Here is a 23,322-nt window from a genome sequence, read left to right on the forward strand (position 1 = left end):
TATTGATCAGTTAAAACAGTTTCGACACTGGTCCACACAGATACACTTCTAAAGATGAAGTAAATGTTTGACCTGCGCACGTCGGTGCGGCGGATGGCGGGCAGCGAGATAGCGGGCAGCACAGCACACATACAAGCACGGCTAAGGCTCTCACAGTATCGGCACTTTCATTCTTCTTGGCGTCGTAATCTTTCCAGTTTTGTGCCTGAGAATATAGCCATGCAAAGTAGTCGTCGGAATCGGCCCATCCGAGGCTCAATGGAATCCACTTTTCCTAGACAGCCTCCTCGGTACAGTACAAGTTCCTCTGACCGATGCTCAACTCCGACTGTGTTACTGAGCCCGTTGTGCCGAACCGCGCCAGTGTGCGTTTTCCCGCGCTCGCCTGCATCCACCTTTTCCCGCGCCCCTACAGGTAGGGTATTCACCACAGGTTTTCTACTACACATTTTCTAATGCATTACCTACGTATGGACCAAGTGTTTAAATTACAATTTTCACATTTTACAATAGTTTTAACATTAAATACTTTTTCCTTTGGTTATCAAATTGCTTAAAATCTAACATAAGTAATGACATTCATTTCAAAAGTTGTGTACAGTTTCTTTAACATGACACGAAAAGGAAAAAATCCAAAATAATATTTACATTATTTTACATAAATTCAGACAGAAACATTTATCTAAATGCATAAAGAAAAAAATTATTATAGGTACATTATTGTTACATACTGCTGCCGATACTGCTCTCCCCTGTGATTGTATTGCAGCAGAGGCGTTTTATACCGCAGGCAGCGCGTGAGCAATACATCGAAATTACATTTGCTCCAGTACAGTAGTGAACAGTAAACCTCTTACATAATTAACCCCTTACACAATTAACCCCTTACACAATGTAAATACTAAAATAGCTCCTCAGATAACCTCCAATACTCTTGATTCAAAGTTCCATTGTTACAGAGAGGAGAAAAGTATGACGAAATTCGTTTGACCACCGCCTCATAAAATTAAAAACGTCTATAGACTGTGGGTAAAATTTTAGAGACAAACTGAATAAAAAATATGACTGGCAACACATTCTGCTAGTCTTGTAAATGTTTGAATAGATAATGTGCATGTGTAGGTGGTGATGGAGACAAATAAATCAAACTATTTAAGTCTACAATTAAGCTTAATGTAAATGTAAATACAAAAAGCTTAATGTAAATCGCAGCTAGAAACTCATAAAAATGTATACATTTGTAATCTTTCTTCAAATCGCAGTCTGATATTGTGAATATGGAAACAACAGTTTCTCTTGTAGATCCTTCCAAGTACGGCAGATTGTATGAAAAAGTTGGTAATATGTTAATTAATCATTTTCAAGTCATCATCCATTTGACAAGTTTGATGTTTTTTCCTTTTCTTACTATACTGCGCTATATTTTTCATCGGCCCTCCAATTATTCCTGATCGTCCCACTCATCTGACCCTCCATCCGGTAATCGATTTCAACAGATGCGTTTCCTAAACAGTTATTTCTGGTAGCGAATTATTTCCAACGTGCTCGTACAATAACACACTTCAATTGCTTCTGATTTTACATCGTTTATGTATATAGAAAACGAGAGCGATCTAGTCCCACTTCCCTGAGGCACTCCTGATTGTACTCTTCCCTCTGATGAGCACTCGCCGTCCAGAACAGTGCGATGGATTCTATTACTTAATAAGTCTTCGACACAATCGCATATATCATAATCCGTTCCGTCTGATCGGTCCTTCGTTAACAGACTAAATGGGACACTGCGTCAAACGCTTTTGGTAAGTCTACGAATATGGAATCTGCCTGTTACACGCAATCCATGGTTCTTAAGATATCGTGCAAGGTAAGGCCAAGTGGAGTTTTAAAATATCGATGCTTTTCTAATCCCTGTTGATATGTAAACATTTCGCCTGTGATAGCCCTGTATTTTAATCTCTTATTCTTCTTTTCTGGTTCTCCCACGGTTCAGTTTCACCTCAGTCTGCACTGAATGCAGACTTTCAGTAACTTTGGCCTTAGTTCCTTGTGAATACCTGATACCAGTAGACGCAATTTTTTGAAGAAAGTATTTCTTACTTGCACCAAATGCTTGTGACCACGTTAGTAATGACCATCTGCAACGTTCCACATCGTTTAAGTATTTCGGAGTAATGCTAAGAAGTCATATGAAATGGCAGGCTCACGTAAAATCGTTATTAGAGAAGACAAATGGAAGACATAGATGTTTTGGAGTGTTCTGGGAAGATATAATGCATCTGTAAAGGAAACCACATGCAAGGCGCTAGTTCGACCGTTATAGGGCATTTTTCTAGTGTTTTGTGTCACAATCAAGCAGGTGTAACAACAGACATTAATGAAATGTGGGAACGCGCTCGTAACAGGGCTGTGTAGCCCACACAAACGTTTAACAGAAATGATTGAGAATTTAAATGGGACTTTGGGTAAATTTAGGGAACCTGTATTCGAAGAAAACGTCGTACCATTATTCTGCCACCAACGAATACCTTGCATAGGAATCAGGAAAAAAAGTAATAATGTTTACGTCACGTTCAGAGGAATGTAAAGTCAATTTTCCTTCACTTAGTAGTCAAACAGAACAACAGCGAAAAACTATAATATTTGTAAGCTGTGCCTTGTGCTACTGACTCTGGTCTCGGTTGCGAAGATGTAGACTCTACGTTTAAGCCATAACATTTTTTCACAGACGGATAGAACCATTATTTCAGGTTTTCCGCTCTTGGAAACATGAATGTTTCTAATATATAATTCAATCTGTAAGTTGTCAAGTTTTACATCGGCGAGCACTTAGAGTGAACAGCATTTACTTTTATATATATATATATATTGCATCTCGGCTCGGGGAGTAAGTCTACAAATCAACACCGCTTTAGAAAGCATCGATCGTGCGAAACTCAGCCTTCTTTTGCTCTATATCATGCGAACAATGGAATACGGGCGACAGGCAGGCTCGTACCCGTATTCCTAGATTTCCTGGAAGCGTTCGACGCGGTGCCCCACTCAAGACTGTTAACGAAAACCCAAGCATACGGAATAGACTGACGGACAGACGAATGTCTCTAAGCTTCTTAAGTAACGGAAACCAGTACGTTATCCTGTTTCATCAGAGGGAAGGATATCACCAGGATTGCCCTAGGGACGGGTAATAGGACCGTTCTCGTTCTCTGTATACATAAACGGTGAAAAATCGGAAGCAGTCGAAGTGTGGTACTGAGCAAATACGTTGTAAATCACGCGGAAGAATGAGGTACGAAATCATGCGCTACCAGCAATAACGGGTCAGAAAAAGTGTGTGTTGAAACCGGTTACCAGACATAGGGTCAGATGAGTGGGATGGTCGAGATTATGTACAGGGTAGATGAGAAGTTTACCACAGCTAGCAAGAAAAGTACGACAACATCAAACTTGTCAGAAGGATTAATTAATACATTAGCAATTCTTGCAATTAGCCATATGTGGGTGGAACAGTTCGATTGTTTCCATATTCGTAGTGTCAGGCTTGAATTTGAAACAAGAGTACAATTACGATTTAATGAAGTGTTCCGAATGTACATTTGCATTAAACTTATTTAAAGATTTAAATAATTCGATTTATTTGTCCTCATCACCACCTACAGTGGCACATTCTCTACCAAAACATTTGTAAGCAGAGTGGAATGTGTTGCCCTTTAAAACCTTTCATTCAGTTAGTCCCTAAAATTGTATCTGCTGTCTATCAACGTATTTAATTTTCAGGGGCAGCGATCAAATGAACTTTGCTACATCTTTCTCCACACTGTAACAATGGAAGCTTCAATCAAAGGTACTGGAGACTATTTCACTAACTAATTTCGTATTTGCATTGATATCCATAGATCAAAGAATAAATAAAGAAATGGAGATGGAAAAAGATGAGATTTAGCCAAAATATACAGTAATTTACATATTATGAAAAGAAACTTGAAATCATACTTATAGGTAGATGAATTCTATTCCATCAAAGTTTTATCTGTGGACAAAGTTGCAGTAGTTTCAAGAGAGTAGTAAAGATGGTAAAAAACGTAGGAAGATGCCTACATCAACCGTGTTTTACCTTCATTGGACAATGTTGATAGGGGTTGTTAAGGAATTTGGTGTGTAGTTCAATTCATAGCAGAGGATACAGCAAAAGTCAGTATTTAGTACAGCGTTTTGCAGCTTCAATGGTTCACACAACGTAATTTATGGTACTGAAATTGTTAGAAAAAAGCGTTAAGACCATTGTGTTGCCACGAACGCATTCTGCTGAATTTCTGTCTGTATTTCCATTATCTGTTGCTGTGATAGCGTTTTTCGCTTCCAGTTCTTTGGTTCTCGGAATGCATTGTAATTTCAGAGCTACACAATGAAAACAAAGTGTTCTATTTTGTATTTCTCTGCCTTATTTTTTAAAAAAAGTCTTTTTAATCTGCAGTATCACATTGATATCGAATACAGATCTTTCTCGCTGGTACCCTACTCTGTTTTATGCTGATATCTGATTAATCCGTGCCAGGCACGGTTTGCCGGACGCCATACGCGCACGTGGAACTCATCGACTGCTATCCTATTACATCTATCGGATAGAGTTCTCTGCGCTATTTATGTACGGGAGAGCAAAAACAGAGACGTATCGAATGGTTGCACGGCATAACATCAACGATATATCACGTGACATCAAATAACAAGCACGGTAGCCGCTTTGCATGAGAAGTGCAACAATCAATAAAAGTCACATATGAGTAGCGTTCTGTCTTATAAGACCTGATTCAGAGATGTAAGTGCTTACGCGAAAACTGGAAGCTCCTTTTTGACAACTCGGTGTTTACATACACCAGTAGCGTTCAGCAGTATGGCAACGAATATTGAAAAGAAACTTTTGTTTCCGTGAGGCGCGTGTAACGCTATTGTGAAACACGATGATGAATGCGCTCAAACAGTTTAAAGTGTTGGAATTTCTCTTACACTTAGTGTTCGTACTCCGTTGCATATCCAACGAATCGTTTAGTGTTAAAATTCATTTAAATGTAATACGAGTGTTGCCCAGAAAGTAATGCACCGCCTTTTTTCTTTTCTCGGCTGAAGACATTGCTACGAATGCGAAACGTTACGTATGTATTATTTGAATAGTCCTGAATGAGTGCGTCAAGTTTCCGTCACTTCCGACAGATACCGAAGCTGCAAGACAGTTTCAAAATAGCGTCTGTAAGCGATGTACATTACAAGCAACGTGCCGCCATTGAATTTCTCACTGCAGAGATAGAAACTGTGGGGAATATTCACAAACGCTTGTGCGAACTATATGGAGCATCTGCTGTCGACAGTACAGTTAGTACCTGGGTATGAAGGGTGAGGTCATCAGCTCGTGGTCTAGTGGATAGCCATGCTGCCTCTCTATCACAGGATCCTGGGTTCGATTCCCGGCCGAGCTGGAGATTTTCTCTGCCCGGGGACTGGGTGTTTGTGCTGTCCTCATCGTTCCATTATTATCATCATCATCATTCGTGACAATGGCTAGATGGGATTGTGTAAGAATTGGACTGTGTAACAATTAGGAATTTGTAGGGGCGCTGATGACCGCGCAGTTAAGCACTCAATTAACCAAACATCATCATCATCAGAAGACGGTTCGGCGGAGCTCCACAACTTGGGCCGCCGGGGAGACCATCCACTGCTGTCACACCTGACGTGTTGAGCGAGCTGATATTGTCACTTGATGGGCCGTTAAAGGATGCCATTCGTGAAAGACATTTTGAGGACGATGAGGAGGTGATTCACACAGTGAAGCAGTGACTCCGCCAAGAGGACAAGGATTGGTACCGACAGGGCACACACGCCCTTGTTTCGCACTGGAGGAAGGGTGTGCAGATAAAACACCATTCTTTCGTGTGTGTAATTCTCATCACGCTCTCAATAAAGAATTGTTGAAGGAAAAAATGCGGTGCATTACTTTTTGGGCAACCCTCGAATATGTAACAACACTTTTGGTTGTTTATGAAGGAGGACTTCTTTTGAATCGATCTATGTTATTATTTTTATGTGTAACGACAGGAATAGTCGGGGAATTACTTCAGGTAAATACACGAGCTGCTATAATGTTAGAAAGTGCACGTGAAACCATATTTGTATCCATATTTATTAGCAGGGCGATAGAGTTCAGACTATGACGTGAGCAGCGTACTCTTGGTGGAGTGAGAGACACGCAGTTGGAACGTGACCAGAAGGTACCCACGAGGAATGACTACATGAGCTTCGAGAATGTTCGAGAATATTAAGCGTATGAGGTTATCTGGTCTATTAAGATGTTGCGAGCCAGCGAAGACACTCCCCAGAGAATTAAATTCCGTATGAGATGTATGGGGAGAAGGAAAGTTTGCAGCAGGAAATTATAGTTTTTCAATTTTATAAATCAGGGTAAAACTTCTTACCGTAACAAATTACATTCTGTCGTTAAACGATGTAACATGCGCAGAGATATGTTTATCCTTCAACTCGAAGTGTCAGAGTCGGTGGAAATAATTTCGATAGTCTTTTATGTGAAACAAAGGAAGTTCTTTAGAGTCCTACTAACTTCGCACTCTTTCTTCCGTCTAGGTGCATGTAAGACTGCCATGTTTGTAGCTTTATGTTAAAGGTTCAAATGGCTCTGAGCACTATGGGACTCAACTTCTGAGGTCATCAGTCCCTTAGAACTTAGAACTACTTAAACCTAACTAACCTAAGGACATCACACGCATCCGTGCCCGAGGCAGGATTCGAACCTGCGACCGTAGCGGCCGTGCGCTACAGCGCCTAGAACCGCTCGGCCACTCTTACCGGCTTTATGTTAATTATGGGTAATGTTGTTGCTATTGATTGACAATAATTTATTATGTATTGAATATGTACCTTAGGTCCCACTAATTGACTGTACAAGCAACTTACTTAATTCAGCAGTTTAATTCCGCTGGCAAGCGAAAGTTCGGTGCTGAAATTATTACGCGCCATCAGCATACTGTTGTTGTTGTTGTTGTTGTTGCGGTCTTCAGCCCTGAGACTGGTTTGATGCAGCTCTCCACGCTACTCTATCCTGTGCAAGCTGCTTCATCACCCAGTACCTACTGCAGCCTACATCCTTCTGAATCTGCTTAGTGTATTCATCTCTTGGTCTCCCCCTACGATTTTTACCCTCTACGCTGCCCTCCAACTAAATTGGTGATCCCTCGATGTCTCAGAACATGTCCTACCAACCGATCCCTTTTTCTAGTCAAGTTGTGCCACAAGCTCCTCTTCTCCCCAATTCTATTCAATACCTCCTCATTAGTTACGTGATCTACCCATCTAATCTTCAGCATTCTTCTGTAGCACCACATTTCAAAATCTTCTATTCTCTTCTTGTCCAAACTATTTATCGTCCATGTTTCACTTCCATACATGGCTACACTCCATACAAATACTTTGAGAAACGACTTCCTGACATTTAAATCTATACTCGATGTTAACAAATTTTTCTTCTTCAGAAACGCTTTTCTTGCCATTGCCAGTCTACATTTTATATCCTCTCTACTTCGACCATCATCAGTTATTTTGCTCCCCAAATAGCAAAACTCCTTTACTACTTTAAGTGTCTCATTTCCTAATCTGATTCCCTCAGCATCACGCGACTTAATTCGACTACATTCCATTATCCTCGTTTTGCTTTTGCTGATGTTCACCTTCTACCCTCCTTTCAAGACACTGCCCATTCCGTTCAACTGCTCTTCCAAGTCCTTTGCTGTCTCTGTCAGAATTACAATGTCATCGGCGAACCTCAAAGATTTTATTTCTTCTCCATGGATTTTAATACCTACTCCGAACTTTTCTTTTGTTTCCTTTATTGCTTGCTCAATATACAGATTGAATAACATCGGGGATAGGCTACAGCCCTGTCTCACTCCCTTCCCAACCACTGCTTACCTTTCATACTCCTCCACTCGTATCTGCTTTCTGTACAAATTGTAAATAGCCTTTCGCTCCCTGTATTTTACCCCTGCCACCTTCAGAATTTGAAAGAGAGTATTCCAGTCAACATTGTCAAAAGCTTTCTCTAAGTCTACAAATGCTAGAAACGTAGGTTTGCCTTTTCTTAATCTTTCTTCTAAGATAAGTCGTAGAGTCAGTACGGCCTCACGTGTTCCAACACTTCTACGGAATGCAAACTGATCTTCCCCGAGGTCGGCTTCAATCAGTTTTTCCATTCTTCTGTAAAGAATTCGCGTTAATATTTTGCAACTGTGACTTATTAAACCGATAGTTCGGTAATTTTCACATCTGTTAACACTGCTTTCTTTGGGATTGGAATTATTATATTCTTCTTGAAGTCTGAGGGTATTTCGCCTGTCTCATACATCTTGCTCACCAGATGGTAGAGTTTTGTCAGGACTGGCTCTCCCAAGGCTGTTAGTAGTTCTAATGGAATGTTGTCTACTCCGGGGGCCTTGTTTCGACACAGGTCTCTCAGTGCTTTGTCAAACTCTTCATGCAGTATCATATCTCGCATTTCATCTTCATCTACATCCTCTTCCATTTCCATAATATTGCCCTCAAGTACATCGCCCTTGTATAGACCCTCTATATTCTCCATCCAACTTTCTGCTTTCTCTTCTTTGCTTCTGGGTTTCCATCAAAGCTCTTGATATTCATGCAAGCGGTTCTCCAATTCCAAGGGTCTCTTTAATTTTCCTGTAGGCAATATCTATCTTACCCCTAGTGAGATAAGCCGCTACAACCTTACATTTGTTCTCTAGACGTTTGTATTCTTTTTTTGCCTGCTTCATTTACTGCATTTTTATATTTTCTCCTTTCATCAATTAAATTCAATATTTCATTTGTTACCCAAGGGTTTCTACTAGCCCTCGTCTTTTTACCTATTTGATCCTCTGCTGCCTTCACTATTTCATCCCTCAAAGCTACCCATTCTTCTTCTACTGTATTTCTTTCCCTCATTCCTGTAAATTGTTCCCTTACGCTCTCCCTGAAACTCTGCACAACATCTGGTTCTTTCAGTTTATCCAGGTCCCATCTCCTTAAATTCCCGCCTTTTTGCTGTTTCTTCAGTTTTAATCTGCAGTTCACAACCAATAGATTGTGGTCAGAGTCCACATCTGCCCCTGGAAATGTCTTACAGTTTAAAACCTGGTTCCTAAATCTCTGTCTTACCATTATATAATATATCTGATACCTTTTACTATCTCCAGGATTCTTCCATGTGTACAACCTTCTTTCATGATTCTTGAAGCATACTATCACATGCATATTTCCTCTCTTTCTCTTAGAACCTGCATATTTAAATTGTTATACGAAGGCCAGTTAGTCTTGCCGTGCACTGCGACACATTTCATCGTATTGAGCTCCATTTTAACACGGTCAACCGGTTTATCGCTCTCCTACAGCGATGTCTGCACCTGGTTTCATCGAAAAGTGAACAGTATTGCTAATAACGAGCAGAATCAGCCTCAGCTGAGAGTTTTGTTTCAATCCTATCTCAACTGCAAACTAAACGTGACCATTTTCATCCCAGCTGCAGCCTTTGGCCGGCCGATGTGGCCGAGCGGTTCTAGGCGCGACCGGTCGCAGGTTCGAATCCTGACTCGGGCATGGGTGTGTGTGATGTCCTTAGGTTAGTTAGGTTTAAGTAGTTCTAAGTTCTAGGGGACTGATGACCTCAGATGTTAACTCCCATAGTGCTCAGAGGCATCTGAACCATTTTACAACATTTGTGATACATCCCACATCAGAAAAATTATTATTCTAAGGCACGACGCAATCTAGCATTCCGTCTTCATTTTGATGAGATTTACGAGATGAAAAATCTCACTATGGGAGTCTGACTTCTGTAAAAGATGTTAGGAACATTATAAGTCCCATCACAGCGATAATGCTTAATAATGAAAGACGCAACAGGGACGATTACCATACCCTTCCGTCAGGGGTTCGATTCTTGGCGATGGACGAGATAAGACGTCCTGCATATGTTCCAGGCGGCTGTGTAGATATGCTGCAGTTATTTTCGATAGAATGTGCTATAAATTTGTGAGTTCAAAGGACGACTAACCGTTAGCTTTCAGATAAATTTCACGGCTTTAGTTCGGTTTAAAGCATATTTTGAAACAGTGGGTAATATGGTTATAAACGAAACTACACACAGAAAACTTCGTGTCCCTCCTGCACAAGCAAGAATGCCCAGAGTGTGCGTTACGGGTAGCGTCGTTTCAGCTACAGAGTTTTTATCGTTGACCGCCAAATTACTGTGGGAAAGTCCGCCCTGTGAAATAGTACATTCTAAGAAGAAGAAGAAAAAAGAAGCGATGCATCTCGAATGGGGCGAAAATCGGTACATGTGATGTACGGGTACAGACAAAAACATTATGGCAATTTCAGAAAAATTGGATGATTTATTCAACAGAAAGACCATCACGAATTGCGCAAGTCAATAACGCATTGGTGCACCTCTGGCCCTTAAGCGAGCAGTTATTCGGCTTGGCATTAATTGACAGAGTTGTTGGATGTTCTCCTGAGAGATTTCGTGTCAAATTCTGCTAACTGGCACGTTAGATAGTCAAAATCCCGATATGGCAGCGTGTCCTCACTCATAATGTTTCAGAAGTCCTCAAGTGGGGAGAGATGCGGTGACCTTGCTGGCCAAAGTAGGGTTTGACCAGCACGAAGACAAACAATGGACAGTCTCGCCGTGTGCGCGTGGGCATTATCTTGCTGAAATGTGAGCCCAGGATGGCTTGCCACGAAGGGCAACGAAACGGGGCGTCTAATATCGTCGACGAATCGCCGTGCTATAAGGATGTCGCGCATGACAACCAATGGGGTCCTGGCACCCCAGACCATCCCCCCCATGTTAGAGGGCCTCATGGCGGGTGACAGTTATGGTATCCCACCGCTGTCTGGGGCATCTCCAGGCATGTTGTCAGCTTGGATATCTTTGACTAGAGTAGAATTCTCCTGAGAGATTTCGTGTCAAATTCTGCTAACTGGCACGTTAGATAGTCAAAATCCCGATATGGCAGCGTGTCCTCACTCGTAATGTTTCAGAAGTTCTCAAGTGGGGAGAGATACGGTGACCTTGCTGGCCAAAGTAGGGTTTGACCAGCACGAAGACAAACAATGGACAGTCTCGCCGTGTGCGCGTGGGCATTATCTTGCTGAAATGTGAGCCCAGGATGGCTTGCCATGAAGGGCAACGAAACGGGGCGTCTAATATCGTCGACGAATCGCCGTGCTATAAGGATGTCGCGCATGACAACCAATGGGGTCCTGGCACCCCAGACCATCCCCCCATGTTAGAGGGCCGCATGGCGGGTGACAGTTATGGTATCCCACCGCTGTCTGGGGCATCTCCAGGCACGTTTTCAGCTTGGAATCTCTTTGACTAGAGTAGAATTGTCATCTGTGACGAGTCTCGCTTCGCATTGAACCCAATGCCCAGCGAAAACGGTTCGGATACCAACCTGACTGTCGGTCGCCATACGGCTCTACAACCAGGAGTAAGGCTGTGTCTACACTGGAACCATTTTTGTTCGATTAGTTGGACGGCCGCAAACGAGCGACTAATCCCAAGAGATGTAGAAATACTGGCACGCGTCCACTGCACACGAATAAGCTGATGGCGTAAGACCGTACACTGGTGAAATAGGATTGGTCGGACGCAGTCGGATCAAGCGAGCGCCTGTTGCTACTTGTGTCTGGGTATTTTGCGATTTTGCATAATTAATTATCAACTATGAGTGTGGAAAAGCTCATAGGTCTTGTCGTGTGACTAGGGCCTCCCGTCGGGAAGACCTTTCGTCGGGTGCAAGTATTTATAGTTGACGCTACTTCGGCGACTTGCGCGTCGATGGGGATGAAATGATGGTGATTAGGACAACACAACACCCAGTCCCTGAGAGGAGAAAATCTCCGACCCAGCCGGGAATCGAACTCGGGCCCTTAGGATTGACATTCTGTCGCGCTTACCACTCAGCTACCGGGGGCGGACATAGGTCTTGTGAATGAGAACAAATTTCCTTGGGTTATGCAAGAGTCAAGGTATCAGCTTTGCGACTTACAGAGGAAATTGCGACTTGCAGAGGAAACTTTGGTAGAAAGCTGGAGAGGACATGAAAGTGAAATGCATGGGCGAACGCTAGTTGCAACTTATCACAAATCGTAATACTGTGCCACCAGATTTATTGAAAGTGCAACACATTTTTACTAGACACTAGAACAGATATACGAGTGCAAGAAATAGATTGCCATTCAATAAAACTGTTTAAAATATTCTAGTAACTGTATTTAAAAAAATTGGAAGACTATTTTCAAGCATATATCCACCCTGTGTAACTAGCATTCCGTGAAATACTCAAACCGCTTCATTTGTGCATTTCCCCTCTGCAAAAGAAGGTCATAAATTTCTCTCTAATGGAATACACTCCACTGACACCACGGCTCTCGCTGGCAGAAACACATCTTTTTGTCGATTGTGTTAGCTGGAAAATGAATGCAGATGATGGTTCTTCCCCCTCCTTTACAATTAGGACGCTTTGTCGTAATACATTTTACTGCAGTTGCGAGCAAACATCCTAAAGATGTTCGGGCTCACATGCAGTTCCTCTTCCTCGAAATGTCTTGGCTCAAATTCGTCTAGGGGTTGAACCGCACGTGTCGCATTACACACCCTAAATTAGAAATGTGTGACCCTTTGGTTTAATTGTGTGGCTGATGGCAAGTTTGCGAAACGCAGAGTTAACATAACATGTAATAACAGCAATAATAATATCGGGAACTAAATTAACGACCTATAAATGATGTAGGCCACACAGCTGCGATTTGCTTAGAATAATGCTTATTCAGAAAGCAAACTAATATCGGAAGTGGTCATATTTAGAGTTACTGCTACACTCGAGCGCATATTCATTTGACACAAATCGATCACTCACTATCTCATCGCGAAATACAAGTTATCAACGCGAAAAGTCAGAGTTCACACCAGGAGCGCAGCTGTTCACCGCTCAGAGATTAAGTCCCGCGCTACAACACGACGCGAAATTTTCTATGTCGTTCCACATCGTAGCTGCCTAAAGACCGACTGTCCGCTTTCGCTTCTCAATCCGACCTGTAAGCTTTGGTGTCTAGACCAGAACTTTTTTTTTTTTTTTTGACAACATGGTTGTGGAGGGAAGCAGCAACTAGTATGATTAATCAATACTTCAAAAACAGTCTTAATCGCATTTATTATTATTATTATACCGCAAACCTGTTTCAACCCGACGTAGGGGTCATCTTCTGGGCGTTTACACCATTGGTCGACTGTTGGTGGTGTCACTCCTGTCTACATAACGGCAGAAAACTATGCGTAAGTTTCCTGCCGTTATGTAGACAGGAGTGACACCATCAACAGTCGACCAATGGTGTAAACGCCCAGAAGATGACCCCTACGTCGGTTTGAAACAGGTTTGCGATATAATAATAATAATAAATGCGACTAAGACTGTTTTTTAATTATTGATAGACCAGAACTGTCCGCTTATGCGTCTGCACCAACACTGGCTCCGGCCGAGTTCCCCGCACGCCGAACATCTTCGTTCAACTCACTAGTGCAGTTCCCTTTCCTGAAGCCGTCCGTCTGATTAGCTACAGCTTATTCTACATTACTTTACATTTTAAAATATTTAAATAATCAAAGCTTGACGACTCTCGTGTTCTAAATAAAGTAACAATTATATCCATTGTCAAATTCTTTTGGATTAAAGCAATACAATTTCCTTCTTAACTTTGAATGCCACGGCCAGTAGCCTTCCACGAATGTGCTTTCTGATACATAAATAAAGAACAAAAGTAACTATTATGCACTAAACTTTACAAAAAATGGTTCAAATGGCTCTGAGCACTATGGGACTCAACTTCTGAGGTCATTAGTCCCCTAGAACTTAGAACTAGTTAAACCGAACTAACCTAAGGACATCACACACATCCATCCCGAGGCAGGTTCGAACCTGCGACCGTAGCGGTCTCGCGGTTCCAGACTGCAGCGCCTAGAACCGCACGGCCACTTCGGCCGGCACTAAACTTTACAAAAATATTCTATTACCTAATGATTCAAAAAGGTGTCATGCTGTCACCGTTCAATGTGTTTTTGTAGAGGAAATGATGATCTGATGCTTAACTAAAATACTGATAATTTAAATTTACTGTATCTTTTAAACAAATCAAGTTACAGAGTTGATATTTACAGCATTCGTCACTTTAATGATGGGCTTCTATTTGAAATGTCAATCATTAAGATCGACAAAGCGTCAGATTTTAGCATTCAGGTCTTTGTTACAAAACTTGTTAATTTCACTTTAACAGTAAATCCTGAACCATTATAGATATGATCAATATTCAAGTTTTATTGGGATCATTATAAAAATTTATAGAGGATGGCAGATTAAAATTACTGTAGCTTCTTTCCCTGCATTACTACAAACTTAAATCGTTTTCATACATGTTTCCCTTTATGGCCGATCTTAGGTCCGCCATATTTAACACTGCTGCGTCTCCTTGGCCACAAACAGCTTGTACTGGGTTTCCCTATGACGTAGTTTCTCGTCTGTCTCACTCGCACACTACAACGCTTAGGCCTCAATAGACAATAGACGCCTGTGAATTTTTCCATCTCGTGGTTAATCAGAGTCCTTTGTGGCGCACGGTCCTCGACGGCAGGGTTCGTTTCACAATTCCTGTAGGCTGGTTTTTTGGGCCATATATTTAAATGAGAGCGCAATTCTCGTTAACTACACAGTGGCAGCGTTGCCATGCTTTTCGATTTCAACAATAATTTGCAGTGATCTTCATTTAGTAGTCATTATTCCAAACTCACCTCCTACAACTTGTCGAGCCTCAGAAAGACGTTAGCTGGAAATTATTTCTATTGGTCCATATTTTGACACACGTAATGTACCTTAATGTTTGCTCTTGGAAAACTGCAGCGACGTCGAACACTTTCAAGATTGCGAGAAAACACCACCTTTGCTCTCTTTGCCTTATGTCCATGGGTGATAGCTAGAAACTACAACTTGTAAGAAAAATGAAGAAAAGGATGCTCACAGTTCCTTAAGATACTACCCCAATGGCGTAGATTCTTTATTCTCGGGTGTTTGTCGTCCGTGATCCCACATAATTTGGAAACTGCCATTTCTTCCAAAAAACTTCCACTAGTGGTTTGATATCGTCTTTTTGGATAAAGGTATGCAGAAAACGTCCATATTATCCCAAATTACTTGGCAAGTTTTCTTCACTTTTCTCCCAACAGTACTGTAACTATCCACGGCAAACTTGCAGTTCAACATAACAAGTTCTTCCTCACGTTCGCCCGCACACGGTAAGATTTTCTATTGCTTGTCTTCGTGATTGCTAAACCCTGCCTTCGCCAGCAGGGTCACCAGATATATACCCATTTGTGAAGGTCTGGTGCATTATGAGTATGCCCTCCAATCAGATCGATATTTTGTCGACCTAAAGCGCCAATTGGACAGAATAGGATATTTGACTTTATATTCCTAACGCGGTTTTTTCCTTTTCAAGTTCAGTATTCTTTTATGAAAACGGCAATGAAACTTAGATAATTTGAAAACCCGCTAAAACGCTCTTTTCGAGTAATGTGATGCCTGTGACGTCACTTGCCAGTTCGCTGCTCCTACTGTCGCTATGCTAATTCACAGGGATGCGTCGATTTGGAATTAACATTTCGAAAAATGCGCTACAAATTGTGTGTGGTACAATACTGTACAAATACATCTACAAAGAAGTCCTGAAAAGTTGTTTTTGAGTGTTCCAGAGAATAAGAAGGTGCGTATAAAATGTGATTGCACTGTACCGGTAAAATGCTACTGCGTCGATACACAAGTACCCCAACTTAGTTGCCGGCCGGGGTGGCCGAGCGGTTCTAGGGGCTTCAGTCTGGAACCACGCGGCTGCTGCGGTCGCAGGTTCGAATCCTGCCTCGGGAATTAATATGTGCGATGTCCTTAGGTTAGTTAGGTTTAAGTAGTTCTAAGCCTAGGGGACTGATGACCTCACATGTTAAGTCCCATAGTGCTCAAAGCCAGCCCCAACTTAGTTGCACTCTGACGTTAACATTAATTTTCCTCCGAGATATATTTTGCAACATTTTCAAGGCAGGATAGCGTCATTCAACGAAATTAACTCTTAGCGAAAATTGTCGTTTTACCCAACTTTACACAAATTACTCGGTTGCTCCGTTGTTAGCGCGGTAAACCATCGAATTTTATAAGATGATGTCCACAGATTGCTTGTTCAAATCAAACCCGAAAGAATATTTTAACTTATTTGGGAAAAAGCCTCGACAATCCTCTCAAATGAATACCAAATCAAAATTACAAAACTTCACCACACCGACCACAAATAGAATGTTCTTGTGTTTTCCTTGCCGTTTACATGAACTTACATTTGCCATCGCTGTTCACACACGTCACGGCCAAATAGATATTTTCTGGTTCATGTGACCACACGCCTTTCACTTTATTAGAAACAATGTTTTTTCTATCTTTGTACTGTCCAGCTAGGATGCTTATTGTTTAAACTTTCGAAGTGTCAACATTTTACATGACGATGAAGTAAGTCTGCGTCAGACACTGACGTCAGTTTACACTCACAAACATCACAGTCCTTATGTTTGTGTTACCTGCATGTTGCAAATGCTTTATATCTCACCATATAGAAAATTCCATCGTCCTACACCTTGTTGTACTGTGGGCATATCGTGTTTCCTTAACTATTAGACATACTTTCCAAAAACAGTGAATTATTTGTTCGCCAAGTAAATGCATTTATCCTCTGTTGTCGAATTCTCAGCCTAAGATTAATATGGTGCTAAATACACTCCTGGAAATTGAAATAAGAACACCGTGAATTCATTGTCCCAGGAAGGGGAAACTTTATTGACACATTCCTGGGGTCAGATACATCACATGATCACACTGACAGAACCACAGGCACATAGACACAGGCAACAGAGCATGCACAATGTCGGCACTGGTACAGTGTATATCCACCTTTCGCAGCAATGCAGGCTGCTATTCTCCCATGGAGACGATCGTAGAGATGCAGGATGTAGTCCTGTGGAACGCCTTGCCATGCCATTTCCACCTGGCGCCTCAGTTGGACCAGCGTTCGTGCTGGACGTGCAGACCGCGTGAGACGACGCTTCATCCAGTTCCAAACATGCTCAATGGGGGACAGATCCGGAGATCTTGCTGGCCAGGGTAGTTGACTTACACCTTCTAGAGCACGTTGGGTGGCACGGGATACATGCGGACGTGCATTGTCCTGTTGAAACAGCAAGTTCCCTTGCCGGTCTAGGAATGGTAGAACGATGGGTTCGATGACGGTTTGGATGTACCGTGCACTATTCAGTGTCCCCTCGACGATCACCAGTGGTGCACGGCCAGTGTAGGAGATCGCTCCCCACACCATGATGCCGGGTGTTGGCCCTGTGTGCCTCGGTCGTATGCAGTCCTGATTGTGGCGCTCACCTGCACGGCGCCAAACACGCATACGACCATCATTGGCACCAAGGCAGAAGCGACTCTCATCGCTGAAGACGACACGTCTCCATTCGTCCCTCCATTCACGCCTGTCGCGACACCACTGGAGGCGGGCTGCACGATGTTGGGGCGTGAGCGGAAGACGGCCTAACGGTGTGCGGGATCGTAGCCCAGCTTCATGGAGACGGTTGCGAATGGTCCTCGCCGATACCCCAGGAGCAACAGTGCCCCTAATTTGCTGGGAAGTGGCGGTGCGGTCCCCTACGGCACTGCGTAGGATCCTACGGTCTTGGCGTGCATCCGTGCGTCGCTGCGGTCCGGTCCCAGGTCGACGGGCACGTGCACCTTCCGCCGACCACTGGCGACAACATCGATGTACTGTGGAGACCTCACGCCCCACGTGTTGAGCAATTCGGCGGTACGTCCACCCGGCCTCCCGCATGCCCACTATACGCCCTCGCTCAAAGTCCGTCAACTGCACATACGGTTCACGTCCACGCTGTCGCGGCATGCTACCAGTGCTAAAGACTGCGATGGAGCTCCGTATGCCACGGCAAACTGGCTGACACTGACGGCGGCGGTGCACAAATGCTGCGCAGCTAGCGCCATTCGACGGCCAACACCGTGGTTCCTGGTGTGTCCGCTGTGCCGTGCGTGTGATCATTGCTTGTACAGCCCTCCCGCAGTGTCCGGAGCAAGTATGGTGGGTCTGACACACCGGTGTCAATGTGTTCTTTTTTCCATTTCCAGGAGTGTATAATACAACCCAGCATCGAAACAACTGGCAAAATCGTTCTTGCTAACGATATTTTCGTATTTCCTGTAAAACCTACCAGAATTCGAATATGTGACCTTTTCATCCGCAATCAGGTGCACTATCCGTTGCGCCACCGAGGCATGTTTACAGCACTTTTCTGCTGAGAGGATTCTATAGAGAATATCAGCACTAAAATCTCACAAGAACAGTTTTACTGTGTTTTGGGACGCAGCTGACAGCTGATAATCTGGTTATAATGTACGGATGCATTTCTAAAAGTTCAACAATTCCTTAATTTGAGCGAGTTTAATTTTGTTACTTAAACGTTGTAATTGAGATATCCATCACTACATAGCTAAACTGTGGGAGACGCTAAAGCGTGGCAGACGAGTGCCATCAAGCCTTGGGGAGCACAAAAGGTATCGGCATGCACGTTCGCAGCATACAGCGTTTCACGGAGTAAGGCCACGAATGGTATTGACACTGACCGTGGCTATGCAGTGAGTTTGAAAGACTGAGATACCCAGGAGGATAGAGGATACAAACACTGGATAAGCATAGGAAGTCCCTCTTAGTTCCCCGTGGAAAGGCGCATCACTGTAACAAGGATGGAGCCCACCACGCCCAGTCGGCTCCATAGTTCTACACCTCCAGAACGCCCAACCTTAGTGTCGACGTCGCCCGCACAGGAGATAGATGTCTCACTGGGCTGCTTCAGTGGAACACTATGAGATGTGCGCTTACAGGTGGCTCAGACGCAGAAAGGGAGATATCCGCGTAAGACAGAGACGTGAGAAGATCGATGTCCGCAGGTGGATGCTGACTGGAGATGGAGGTGCGGTCAAATGGCTCTAAGCACTATGGGACTTAACATTTGAGGCCATCACTCCCCTAGACTTAGAACTACTTAAACCTAGCTAACCTAAGGACATCACACACATCCATGCCCAAGGCAGGCTTCGAACCTGCGACCGTAGCAGCAGCACGGTTCCGGACTGAAGCGCCTAGAGCCGCTCGGCCACACCGGCCGGCGATGAAGGCGGAGAGATACATCGTGTCGTCCAGTTCAAATGGCTCTATGAGCACTATGGGCCTTAACAGTTACAGGGCCTTAACAGTTACAGTGCCGTAACAGTTACAGGGCGTCAGAGGACGGCGCATGATTAGTTAGAGGGTCGACATGCTGTCCACACGTCCGATGGAGCCAGTCATCAGAAGAGGTATGGCACTGTCTCCTCCGTTTCCTTGGCGACCGTTGCTTCCTAAGATATCGTTCCGTTTCGGATGGCGGGCGGCTAGACGTTAGGAAAGCTGAGATCAACAACTATGGGTTTGGAAGAATGGTTCAAATGGCTCTGAGCACTATGGGACTTAACTACTGTGGTCATCAGTCCCGTAGAACTTAGAACTACTTCAACCTAACTAACGTAAGGACATCACACACATCCATGCCCGAGGCAGGATTCGAACCTGCGACCGTAGCAGCAGCGCGGTTCCGGACTGAAGCGCCTAGAACCGCTCGGCCACACCGGCCGGCGATGAAGGCGGAGAGATACATCGTGTCGTCCAGTTCAAATGGTTCAAATGGCTCTATGAGCACTATGGGCCTTAACAGTTACAGGGCCTTAACAGTTACAGTGCCGTAACAGTTACAGGGCGTCAGAGGACGGCGCATGATTAGTTAGAGGGTCGACATGCTGTCCACACGTCCGATGGAGCCAGTCATCAGAAGAGGTATGGCACTGTCTCCTCCGTTTCCTTGGCGACCGTTGCTTCCTAAGATATCGTTCCGTTTCGGATGGCGGGCGGCTAGACGTTAGGAAAGCTGAGATCAACAACTATGGGTTCGGAAGAATGATTCAAATGGCTCTGAGCGCTATGGGACTTAACTACTGTGGTCATCAGTGCCGTAGAACTTAGAACTACTTCAACCTAACTAACGTAAGGACATCACACACATCCATGCCCGAGGCAGGATTCGAACCTGCGACCGTAGCAGCAGCGCGGTTCCGGACTGAAGCGCCTAGAACCGCTCGGCCACACCGGCCGGCGATGGAGGCGGAGAGATACATCGTGTCGTCCAGTTCAAACGGTTCAAATGGCTCTATGAGCACTATGGGCCTTAACAGTTACAGGGCCTTAACAGTTACAGTGCCGTAACAGTTACAGGGCGTCAGAGGACGGCGCATGATTAGTTAGAGGGTCGACATGCTGTCCACAAGTCCGATGGAGCCAGTCATCAGAAGAGGTATGGCACTGTCTCCTCCGTTTCCTTGGCGACCGTTGCTTCCTAAGATATCGTTCCGTTTCGGATGGCGGGCGGCTAGACGTTAGGAAAGCTGAGATCAACAACTATGGGTTCGGAAGAATGGTTCAAATGGCTCTGAGCACTATGGGACTTAACTACTGTGGTCATCAGTCCCGTAGAACTTAGAACTACTTCAACCTAACTAACGTAAGGACATCACACACATCCATGCCCGAGGCAGGATTCGAACCTGCGACCGTAGCAGCAGCGCGGTTCCGGACTGAAGCGCCTAGAACCGCTCGGCCACAACGGCCGGCGATGGAGGCGGAGAGATACATCGTGTCGTCCAGTTCAAACGGTTCAAATGGCTCTATGAGCACTATGGGCCTTAACAGTTACAGGGCCTTAACAGTTACAGTGCCGTAACAGTTACAGGGCGTCAGAGGACGGCGCATGATTAGTTAGAGGGTCGACATGCTGTCCACACGTCCGATGGAGCCAGTCATCAGAAGAGGTATGGCACTGTCTCCTCCGTTTCCTTGGCGACCGTTGCTTCCTAAGATATCGTTCCGTTTCGGATGGCGGGCGGCTAGACGTTAGGAAAGCTGAGATCAACAACTATGGGTTCGGAAGAATGGTTCAAATGGCTCTGAGCACTATGGGACTTAACTACTGTGGTCATCAGTCCCGTAGAACTTAGAACTACTTCAACCTAACTAACGTAAGGACATCACACACATCCATGCCCGAGGCAGGATTCGAACCTGCGACCGTAGCAGCAGCGCGGTTCCGGACTGAAGCGCCTAGAACCGCTCGGCCACACCGGCCGGCGATGGAGGCGGAGAGATACATCGTGTCGTCCAGTTCAAACGGTTCAAATGGCTCTATGAGCACTATGGGCCTTAACAGTTACAGGGCCTTAACAGTTACAGTGCCGTAACAGTTACAGGGCGTCAGAGGACGGCGCATGATTAGTTAGAGGGTCGACATGCTGTCCACAAGTCCGATGGAGCCAGTCATCAGAAGAGGTATGGCACTGTCTCCTCCGTTTCCTTGGCGACCGTTGCTTCCTAAGATATCGTTCCGTTTCGGATGGCGGGCGGCTAGACGTTAGGAAAGCTGAGATCAACAACTATGGGTTCGGAAAAATGGTTCAAATGGCTCTGAGCACTATCGGACTTAACTACTGTGGTCATCAGTCCCGTAGAACTTAGAACTACTTCAACCTAACTAACGTAAGGACATCACACACATCCATGCCCGAGGCAGGATTCGAACCTGCGACCGTAGCAGCAGCGCGGTTCCGGACTGAAGCGCCTAGAACCGCTCGGCCACACCGGCCGGCGATGGAGGCGGAGAGATACATCGTGTCGTCCAGTTCAAACGGTTCAAATGGCTCTATGAGCACTATGGGCCTTAACAGTTACAGGGCCTTAACAGTTACAGTGCCGTAACAGTTACAGGGCGTCAGAGGACGGCGCATGATTAGTTAGAGGGTCGACATGCTGTCCACAAGTCCGATGGAGCCAGTCATCAGAAGAGGTATGGCACTGTCTCCTCCGTTTCCTTGGCGACCAGACGTTAGGAAAGCTGAGATCAACAACTATGGGTTCGGAAGAATGGTTCAAATGGCTCTGAGCACTATGGGACTTAAATGCTGTGGTCATCAGTCCCCTAGAACTTAGAACTACTTAAAGCTAACTAACCTAAGGACATCACACACATCTGTGCCCGAGGCAGGATTCGAACCTGCGACCGTAGCGGTCACGCGGGATTAGGATGAGACGGTTTGTGTCTATTGACGGCCAATGTCCGTTGGTACTGCCTCTGGCAGCAGTATAGAAGAGACAAGCATCACATCCACCGCGTCGTCGAGAGAAGTCGACGCCGGAGCCGACTGATTCAGAGTGGGGGCAGCAGGCAGCCCCGCCTCGGACGCGTAAGTTGGAGATAACGCAGTGGGCGCCGCAGGGAGAGCAATGTCTCCGATCGGCGTCTGAACCAGTCTCAGTTCAGTTTTTATCTGACTGACACCACTGGGGACACAGCAGGTTCCGTACGTTTTCCACGTTTCAGCAACGTGACTGACGACGTTGCCGTAGGACTTAAAGGCGGTCACCACAACGTTACACGACGCTTCAAACAGGACTTCGAAAACCCTCAAACTTCGGAGCCCAAAACCAATGTGATCAGTCACGTCAGTCCCTATGCTGCCGTCAGAGCATCGGAACTAGAGATGTTTATCCCGGCGCTGCACAACGTCGGCGTACACCACTTCATTCTCCAACTTTATGTACGCAGTAGTAACGAGGATCGAAATATCTATTCCGAGAACATTTTGCGGTGGGAGACGCGTTTCGTCCCGTATAAACATTTCTACTTCATACGCCTCTGGTCGTTCACGATCCAAACGAAAAGTCAATTCAATCGAGGCTTCGCGGTAGGAAAACGCCATGATGGTCGATGAAGTCAGATTCTAAGACAAACCGCTTTGCAGAAGTTAACAAGCTCCACCACTGCCGCAGGCAGACTGGTAACCGCTAAACCATTCGGACATAGTGATCATCTTTATTGCATGGACTGCCCTAGAACGCTTGCTGTCAGACCCAAATTCTCAACTTCTCTACACACCACTAATCGCAGTGTCCATTGCCCATTATCTTCATTACTCGCGGCATTTCACCGATTCCCTTAATACTTCCAGACTCGTGCGTATCCACACTGAA

Source organism: Schistocerca cancellata, chromosome 3, assembly GCF_023864275.1.
Source record: "Schistocerca cancellata isolate TAMUIC-IGC-003103 chromosome 3, iqSchCanc2.1, whole genome shotgun sequence".
NCBI classification, from domain to species: domain Eukaryota; kingdom Metazoa; phylum Arthropoda; class Insecta; order Orthoptera; family Acrididae; genus Schistocerca; species Schistocerca cancellata.